At 38.5% G+C, this 10,745-nt stretch overlaps 1 pseudogene; it reads left to right on the forward strand.

Moving 5' to 3' along the window:
* Positions 1 to 743: 743 nt before the first annotated feature.
* On the forward strand, positions 744 to 8,896 carry LOC123248375 (annotated as a pseudogene).
* Positions 8,897 to 10,745: the final 1,849 nt, after the last annotated feature.

Raw genomic sequence — 10,745 nt, forward strand, 5'->3', positions numbered from 1 at the left:
TTTGCTACAACTGAACTAATAACAACAGACTCACCATTAGTCAGAGTCTGATTAGTCAAGGTTTGGTTTCTCAAATCCTTCTTCCATACCTCAGGGCTTTGGAAGGTCCTACTTAATTGGAACTCAGTTAAGCCTGGTTTACTCCTCCATCCAGAGATTAGAAACAGCTAGGGTAAGAGTTGGAAGGAATGGTTGATTTTTAATGTACTGGTTCCTGAACCACAGGGTGTGGTATAAGATAAAGAGCACTAAATTCTGGAGTCAAAAGACCTGGATTTGAATCCTAATTCTGACACTTACTACCTGTGTGACTACAGGCAAGTCACTTAAACCTTGTGAGCCTCAGTTTCTTCATCTGCAAAATGAAAGGATTAGACTAGATGAATTCTAAGATTCCTTGTAAATCTATGATCCTATGACATTAGAATGAAAGAAGGAAAAAAGAAAGGAAGACTAGCTCCCTAAAAACAAAGCTTTTGTTCATCACTATTTCCCCCTGGGGGTATTACTCTTTCCATCCTAAGATCAGTGGTCTGGGCCTCACAAATCACTCTTCTGCTTGTGATCTCTTTCTGATGTCTTCTTCCCTATTATTCCTGCTCTGTTTCTTCCTGACACTATGGCTAGGCAAATATAGATGCCCAGATAAAAACTATCACAGTGGTATCACCTGGGAACTTGTGAATGAAAAGAGCTGTTGCGAATGAAGGACAATTCACAGCTAGTTTTCAGATGAAATCGTGATGGACAAGAGCAATCTAAACCAGGGAAAACTTGTGAAATGTGGGAAACCCAATCCAGCTCGACTCAGCAGGATGTGAGTTATAAAAGGAGGAGGAAAATGGTGGATCAGCTGCTTCTTCTAAGGTAAAGGCTCTACAATGGATTTCAAGGTATTGGGAGGGAAGATGGGTGAACTCAGAAGCCTGGATAAAATCTGATTGAGTTCAGAATACTTGAAGAGTATAGATTGTTCTTAAATATAGAACACTTGTACTAGCTACCTTTGATTTTTTTTGCTTAGAGGAAAAAAGAGAAAAGGAAGTGATAGATACAGCTGCTTCTCTGCCAGCAAATGGACATAGTCACAGAATAAGAAAGGAAGATAAATATTGCCATCCATCATTGAGGACAAGTTAAGAAAGCAGGACCACATAGTATTCAGTCAAAGTCTGGAGTTCCAATCCTGGCTCTGTCAGTAATTATGAGGCCTTGGGTAAGTTAACTTTGAGTGTCAGTGCTTTATCTATTTAAAAAAAGGATTAACAACTTCTGTATCTCCCTATGTCATAATATGATTTATATGACAAACCAGTATAGTGAACACAACTCTGGATTGGGAATAACAGAGCTGACTTTTAGTGCTGGTCTTGACACAGAAGTGGGTAAGTTTCTGAGCCTTTGTTTACTCATCTGCAAAATAAAGATAGGAAATGTCTATTGGATCAAACATTATAGTTCCATAATCTCTTGCTCTTCATTCAACAAGTATTCATTAAGTTCCAGACTAAAAGGAGTAATTGAAAGATAATGGAAAAGTCTGGATTCAAGTCTCTACTCTGGTTACAGGACTTCAGGCTAGGCACTTAGCTTCTCTATGTTCCAGGTAATTCTATAAGATTCCAAGGCATAGACATACCTTGGTGAAGGAGTTCCTATACTTATGAAGTCATGGGTCCAGGCCAAAACATAAAATCACACACAGAATCCCCTAATATGTCAGGTACTATGAGAGGAGCTGGGAATACAATCACAAAAAATTAAATTATATCTTCTATCAAGGGAGATCTATATCCCTTTGATGGGGTGTGGAGATGGGAGGACATGCTGAGTGATACTGAGACCTTACATGAAACATAAGGCAGAACTCATATTCTCATAGACAACTCATGCACATCATTTCCACCCCATTTCATTTATTCACTGCCCCTATAATCTCCTATAACCACTTCTTCCTCCCAAACTCACAAACCTTCTTCATTATCTAGAAGTTATTCAGCAACCTAGGAATAGTCACTTCTTTTTTTAAAAGATTCTAATTATTTTAATCTTTTTTTTCATTTTAAACCCTTACCTTCTGTCTTAGAATCAATACAGTGTATTGGTTCTAAGGCAGAAGAGAAGTAAGGGCTAGGCAATGGGGTTTCAATGACCTGCCCAGGGTCACACAGTTAGGAAGTGTCTGAGCTCAGATTTGAACCCAGGACCTCCCATCTCTAGGCCTGGCTCTCAATCCACTGAGCCACCCAGCTGCCCTGATATTCATTTATTTAATAAAGGATTTTTTATGTAAAGAAAAATTTTAGGTATTTTGACAAAGCACTTGGAAGAGATTTTTAACATGGATGGGAGTTGGAAGAGGGGATCATTCCTAAAAACAAAGAGTATTTGCACTGGAAAGGATCTTAATAGGCATCTAGTCCAAACTCTTTATTGATAGTTGAACAACCTGAAGTTCGAAAAAGTTAAATGATCTTTACAAGGTCACATAGATATTGAAGCCCCCAAGCCATGAGCTCCTTTCACCACTGCAGAATGGAGCTTCTCCAATCACACCATGCAATGCACACCATGCAAGGAATGCTGGGCTAGGTGCAAAAAGTGCTGGATCTGGTGTCAGAAGAGGTAGGCTTGAATCAGCTCTGCTGCCTATGTGACCTTGGACAAGTCATTGTAACAAGAATTCTTAAATTAGCAAAATGAGGGTGTTAGAACAGGGGTCCTCAGCTGGTGTCCATTAACTTGTGTTAAAAATATTTATTTTTGATAACTGGATTTTGATATAATTGTTTTCCTTTGTAATACTGTACTGTATTTAAGGATATTCTTCTGAGGATGGATTGATGCACTTAGTCAGACTGACAAAGGAGCCTGGAACACAAAAACACTAAGGGATTTTTGGTCTAGAAGAAGCCAAAGCTCCCTCTCACTCCTTAATCCTATGCCCCTCTACCAAACCCCACTGTTCCACCCGCTTTTAAATCTGTCCTATCTAGACTATGGGACATGCCAAAAGGAGAGAGCACTGGTGGTAGGGGGCATCTCAGGAAGGGGCATAATGTTTTACCATTAAAATTATTAAATGAGGTCAGATGCCACAGCTAAGAGAAAAACAAACCAAAAAATAGAGAGAGGGAATTTTCTGCTCCTTACAAGTTCTTTGCCAGTAGGCAGCCCTGGGGCATGCTTCTAGGGTTGCTGCTACCTCACTACTGTGGAGATGAAGCCTTGGCAGCTGTTTAAGATGCTCTTGTCTAAAAAACCAGCTATGGCCTCTGGCATAACAACAGCCCTCTCTCTGCCCTGACCTACCTCACCTCATCCTTACCTGGACAATTTCTGTCTCAGACTGATCACTGTCCAGGCTGAAAGCTTTTTGTAAGGTGGCCAGCTCAGGACACACAGATATCAATAAGAGGTTCAGATCTAAATCTATGACTCCAGAAAATTCTAAGAACTAAAGGCATCTAGGAGTCAGAGTAGAATGCTGAAAATGAACTTAGGAAGTCCTGAATTCAATTTCTGCTTCAGATACTATCTCTGTGATCAAGGGCAAATGACTTAGTCCTAGTTTTCTCATCTGTAAAGTAGGGAAAACAATGAAGCCTTTCTCCTAGGGTTCTTGTGAACATACAATGAGATACAATTGTAAGGCACTTTGCAAACCTTTAAGCAATCTATACAGCTGGGCCTGGAGTCCAGGAGACTTGAGTTCAAATATGCCTTCACTTATTAGCTCTGAGGAAGTTGGTGGAAGGGGAGAAGAGAGGAGTAGAAGGAGGGAGAAGATGACATCTGGTGAGGGCAGAATGTTGATGTTTTGGAGAGAGAGGGTGGAGCTGTCCAGCAAAGTACCTGCTGAAATGGCAGCTACCGCTATGAGTTGGTGGCAGCAGGGGCACAATAGAGATGATCCCAGAGCAGCAAGGGTACTACTTGAAGAGAAGGGGCACCTTATAGATATCATGGCCAAAGAGATGTTCATGAAGAGGTGCGCTCCCCAGGCACCACATCAACTCCAACAATGGCATTTGGGCTACATTGGACAGCTGTCTGGAAGTCAGTGGGAGCATAAGAGATTTGCATGATGACAAGAATGAGCTCAGAAAGGAGGAGCTTAAGGATATTTCAGAACCAAATGAGTTTGCAGAATTATATAATAGACTCAAACAGATAAAAGAATTATAACAGAAGAAACCAAATGAGATCTATGTATCAACAGCAGTGGAACTAGAAGAGCTCATGAAAAATCCTAAGTGCAGCACCACAAAATTTGGTGGCGTTCACAAATGAAGAAGGATGTGGTCATTACTTGGATCATCATGACTTTTACCTGAGATACATTAATTTGAAAGCATCTGAGAAACTGAAAAACTGAGAAACAAATATATATCATATACTTATCTGTCTCTGACCAGTTGTTTGATATTTCTAAGTAAAGGAAGAATACAGAGCATATGAGTCAGCTGGAGATGCTACCTGAGTGCCCCCAGGACTACACAGACAAGGTCAAGCCCCTACAAGGCTAGAATGCAGTGTTTGGGAATATTCAGAATGGATTTGAGAAGTGGGACAATGTTGTCCTCCCAGGGTGGCCAAAAGAAACAAGCAATGCTCTAGCCCAGTGATGGGCAAACTCTTTTTTTATTTATTTTAAACCCTTAACTTCTGTGTATTGACTTATAGGTGGAAGATTGGCAAGGGTAGGCAATGGGGGTCAAGTGACTTGCCCAGGGTCACACAGCTGGGAAGTGTCTGAGGCCGGATTTGAACCTAGCACCTCCTGTCTCTAGGCCTGGCTCTCAATCCACTGAGCTACCCAGCTGCCCCCCATGGGCAAACTTTTTAGAGAGGGGGCCAAAGGAAAGGAAATGCTCATTTGTCAGTCTGTTTCCAAGGCAACTCTTTCAAAGTTTCATTGTATTGTATCCTACTCATTGTATTCATCAGATTAAGAATAATGTCACACGGTGGGATAGAACATTTCAGGGGGCCACATCTGGCCCACAGGCGTAGTTTGCCCATCACTGCTCTAACCCATGCTAAAGCCCATCCTGTCCTCCCTGCATGTTTCTCTTGGGAGGGGTTGGTCTCCTTGAGCTTAAACAGACAAAAATCTGCACTCTTGGCTTTAGGATTAAAGTGTGGTGGGACACTGGAAGAGGGAACCCAGAAGCTGTTCAGCAATAAAGGCAAGCCCCTGGAATCACTTGATTCTTCTCTATTTGCTAAGAATCCCAAATCCAAAGGAACCAAAAAGGACACTGAGAAGCATAAAGACTTTGCTTTCCTTAAAGCCCAGATGTATGAGTACATCGAGACTCTTGGGTAACAGAAGCATCTCACTCATAAAAATGTATAGCATTAACAGGCAAGGACAGGAGAGAAGAGAGGGGAAGAAGAGGAAAAAATCAATAAGTGAGACTAAAAATAAAGATAAGAGAATGAATGAGATTTTCTGCAACCCCTGAAATCTTCCCCTGGCTTAGGATGGCCAGCCCATTCCCTATTGGCATGACCTCAAAATAAATTATAATTGTGAGATCTGTGGAAACAATACCTACAAAGAACCCAAGCCTTTTCCAGAGCCACTTTGCAGAATGGTGTCATGCTCGTGGCATGAGATATTTGGGCATTCCAAATACAGACCACTTATGTGACCCAGTTTGAAGATGCTTTCTCCTTGTTCACCAAGTTGAAACTGTAAAAGGTTTCTAAAGACTGGAAATCTGACACTGAGAAGTATGAGGATTCCAGTGGAAATGCAATGAATAAGAAGATATAGAAAAGGACTTGAAACACTAAGGACTGCTCTGGAGTCTTGAAGACAAGCTCCATGAATGCTAGAACATCTTAGGATTTGGCATTTTCCTGTTCCACACAAGCACACGTTCCCCAAGTCTCTACTACCCGATCTAACATTCTAGCTTGTATCTTACGAAGACAAAAAATGTAGATATGTTAAAAGCCTGCCTGCCCTTTGATACAGATACAGCACTGCTGGGTTTGTACCCCAGAGATAATAAGGAAAAAGACTTGTACAAAAATATTTATAGCTGCACTCTTTGTGGTGGCAAAAAAAATTGGAAAATGAAGGGATGCCCTTCAATTGTGGAATGTGGTATCTGTTGGTGATGAAATACAATTGTGCTGAAAGGAATAATGAACTGGAGGAATTCCATGTGAACTGGAATGACCTCCAGGAATTGATGCAGAGTGAAAGGAGCAGAACCAGGAGAACATTATACACAGAGACTGATATACTGGCATATTTGAATGTAATAGACTTCTCTTCTAGCAGCAATACAATGATACAAAACAATTCTGAGGGACTTATGAGAAAGAACACTATCCACATCCAAAGAAAGAACCGTAGAAACACAAAAGAAAATTATTTGCTTGATCACATGGTTCTATGGGAACATGATTGGAGATATAGACTCTAAATGATCACCCTAGTGCAAATATTAATAATATGGAAATAGTTCTTGATCAATGATACATATAAAACCCAGTGGAATTGCTCATTGGCCATGGAAGTGGAAAAGGGGAGGGGAGGGAAAGAACATGAATCATGTAACCATGGAAAAATATTCTAAATCAATTAAATGGTTTTTTTAATGTAGATATGTTGAAAGTTTATTTTCTATTTAAAAGGGTTCTCCAAAAAAATTGTCTGAATTCCTATTATTTGATTCATATCTTCATTGATATGATTCATGTGGATGTTGGAGTATATGATCTCTGAGGTACCTTCTAATACTAGATTTATCATCATCATATGATGTCTATTGATGAATTAGTTGATACATTATTTACTCCACTTAACTTGACTGAAACCTTACTTGTAGAAATCTCAAGCATCATTCTTTACACCAAGTGGTCTTCCCTGGAGCTATTCATCTCAATATGTTGGTCATTTAACACATTGAGACCTAGCAAAAAATGTCTTATAAATAGTAAGTTCATCTGTTTGTCTGTCCTACCTTTCAGAAGCATTTTATCACTTTACTTTCTAGTAAAATCTTTTCAGATGGCATCTCTACCCTTTAGCAAATGATTCTGGAGACTTCTAAAATTGTGAATACTAATGTATTCGCTACCTTCTGAGGCGTTTTTAGTATTGTACCTAATCCAAGAGAGTACTTAGTAAATGGAAGTTGGTCATTAGGAGTTTTATGTCCTATTGTTGAAATTTACTTATCATGAAATTGGTCAAGTTAGATTAACTTTCTAAGCCTCAGTTTCCTCATCTGTAAAATAGGGGCTAAAATGCCTCATACATTTATTCTGAAAAAAAGTTCTTTATAATCCTTAAAATTTTGTAAAATGAAAGTTAAGAGCCTCTGAAGAAAATGGTATCTATAAAATGGATGTTTTCCTCTGGGGAACAGTGTTTCATCCTGACAATTAGTTAAGAAATATTTTAATAATTCAATACTCCATGATTTCATCAGGGTGAGTACTACATGCCTTGAGACATGTGTAGACCAAACCTTCCACACTTTATTCAAGAGTTTCTATAGCGAAGGAAAGTTATCACCTCTGGCCACCATTCTATTGATGAGTTTTTTTGCGTGTTTAGCTAAGTAAGTTCAGAGGACTCCATTATCAGAGGGTGCCCATATTCAAATCCTTTCCAGCTTGTTGGAATGACCAAGACTTACCAATATTTATGGTGTGAAAGTCTCAAGTAACATAGGCAATTTTATGATAAAACAATATTGGAGGACATTAGTGGTGTTACTTGTATAAACTGTTCTTAATCATAGAAAAAAAAATCCTCTGGACATTCCTCCTCTTACTGTACCCAATACCAGTTGCCCTGCCAATTGGGCCATTCTCAACCTTATCTTCAAAACTAATTATGGAGTTGAAAATGCTGCAAATAAATCTAATAATAAGGCATCAGTTTGTGAAATTCTAGTAAATCATAATAGGAACCTTAATATCACATGACATTTTTTCAAAAAGTCAAGCAGAGATCAAAAAATTAGATTTCAGATTAAGCTTCAGGTCTTTTTAATAAAGAACGATGGGGATGATATTACTGTTTAGCTTTAGAAATGTATGTTAGGGCCTTGGGAGTGAGCTGGCTTCATTTAAATCTATGAGTCAATTAATTTGAATAGAGCAAAGTACTCTAGAGAGTACTTAAGAGGCATCTCAATGGTTAGATCATTGAGCCTGGAGTCAGGAAGACCCAAGTTCAAATCTAGCCTCAGATACTTCCTGCTATGTAACTAGTCATTTAACCTCTGATTACCTGATATAAAGATCTACTGGAAAAGGAAATGATAAGCCACTCTAGTATCTTTGCCAAGAAAACTCAGGTCCATGGAGTCAAGAAGAGTCAGACTTGACTAAAACATCTGAACAACAATAAGAACAGCAAAAAATGTGCTCCAGCTTAGAGATCTGTCCTTTTCCTGTGGACTTTCACCCTCAATGTAATGCAGTGCTGCCCAACATTAACTGGAATCAAATTAGTAGAAGCAATATGGTAGAGTAGAAGGAATGATTGCTAGGAAAAAATATGTATGAAATTCTATCTCTGTTGCTTACTAAATATATGGCCATCGACAAGACCCTTTGCCTCTGTTTTTATAAATATTTAAATGCTAGAGAAAAGTTAATTATTGTATAACAAACGTTTAGAGTTTACAAATGAAAGCAAACTGTATTTTATATCTAATCAGGTTTTAATGATTAGAGGAGAATAAGTATATTGAGAATCTTGCCTATTCACGCTATGTTAGTTCCATATCAGATGGCATGGTTAACTTTAAAACTCTTTCCTCTCCATTCTTACCAGACACCATTAGTTCAGAGTTCAGACTACTATATGATGGGGAAACCTATCATCTATCAGCATATTATGAATGAGCAAAATTGAGCCCAGAATTGAACAGCCAAACTGGATTATCTGTAAGAAACAGAAGTTCCTTTAATAACCCTGAATTGCTCTGACATAGAGGCTGACCTTTTTAACACCAATGTACTTCCAGTTATATTTTTATAACCATGAATTGTACAATACCAAAATTGCCAAAGAATGAAGTTGCAGGTCACCTAAAGGGGAATAGAGACACATGATGGATATGAGCAGGATGCAACAAAAGGAATTATGAAGGAAACGCTTCATGAAGGATATCATCAGAAAATCCTAATTTTGTTGCTTGTTACCTTTGTGACCTTGGGCAAGTCACAATCTGTCCAGTCCTCAGTTTCACTATCCATAAAATGAGGAGGTCAGACTAGATGTCCTCTAAGAGACCTTCCAGCCTCCAATCCATAATTTTATAAAACACATGACCAGAAAAACAAAATAACCAGTGGACAGCCCACATATACTACTAGTACCCAAGTGTAATAGTATTTTGAGAACTGAGTGGCATTCTGGGATTTGTCATTCAAAGGGATACTCTTATCCTCTAAATTGAGATAAGAGATTTTGAACTCATGTATTCTTTTAGATGGTTTTGAACCATACCCAAAAAGATCTGGAAAAGTTTTCAATAGCCAAGTGTCAGAGAAAAGAACTAAAATGGCATGACCTGAGGAGCAGGTCCAAGACTTGAATGGGAGTGGCTGCCAAAGGGACAAAGAATGGGGAAAAAAGAATTGAGATAAGGGAAAAGGGGAAAATCATACTGGGAGAACTGGGACAAAGAATTCAAACTGGAAGGAATTTCTTGGAGCAGGGCCTATTTTTTTTTTAACATTTATAGCTCCAATTCTTATCACAGTGCTTGGTATTTGTTGATGTTGTGATGTCATTTAGTAGTGTCCAACTCTTCATGATCCCATTTTTGTGGAATGTTCTTGACAAAGATACTGATTTGGTTTGCTGTTTTCTTCTCCAGCTTAGCATATCTAGTAAATACAACTCATAAATGCCCAATAACTAGAGAATGCCAGGCCTGATTCATAAAGAGTAATCTTCCTGAGTTCGAATGTGACCTCAGACATTTACTAGCTCTAAGTGACCCTGACAAGTCACTTAACCCTTTTTGCCTCCCTTTCCTCATGTATAAACTTAGCCAGAAAAGGAAATGACAAACCATTGCAGTATCATTGCCAAGAAAACCCCAAATAAGGTCATAAAGAGGACATAAACAAAAATTATTGAACTTGTTTTGTCTTGACATCTTTAAAATCTGAAGAAAATTCCAAAATGTTTACTCTTTCTTCACTTTCTATTACTCATTTTTTTAAATCTAAACTGATTTTAAATCAGTTTTTTAAAAGTTCTGATTTTCCTTCATATAAAAAAAGAAGTCAGGGTTAGTCATGAAGGTTATATTATGTATTTTGTCTGTTTAAGAAAAAGGTCGTGGAAGAAGCCAGAGGTTAGTTGGAAATCAGCAAAATTTAAATTAGAGCAGAGAGATCAACTTCTGCCTAAATTTGAGGGAATTTCCTGGCTAGAGACTCTGAGGTATTATGATTTTATTATTAACTTTTCATCTGATTCCATAAAATAGTATCATCTTAGTAACTGTCATTGGCACTCAGTGTTTAGGGGGAGTTGGAGTGGTGGGAAGGTGGGCAAGGGATGTTTCCAGAGACACAAAGAATTCCCAAAGAGGGTGCCAGGTCATGTTCTAGGCATACCCATGAGCATTTTGTACCTTGTTCATTTAGTTCTAATTTCTCTCTAGATCAGGTCATACAAATTTTCTCTAGGATAACTGAGGTAGCACAGTGTATTGAACACTAGACAAAAATCAGGAAAATCTGAG

Source organism: Gracilinanus agilis, chromosome 1 (assembly GCF_016433145.1).
Source record: "Gracilinanus agilis isolate LMUSP501 chromosome 1, AgileGrace, whole genome shotgun sequence".
Taxonomy (NCBI): domain Eukaryota; kingdom Metazoa; phylum Chordata; class Mammalia; order Didelphimorphia; family Didelphidae; genus Gracilinanus; species Gracilinanus agilis.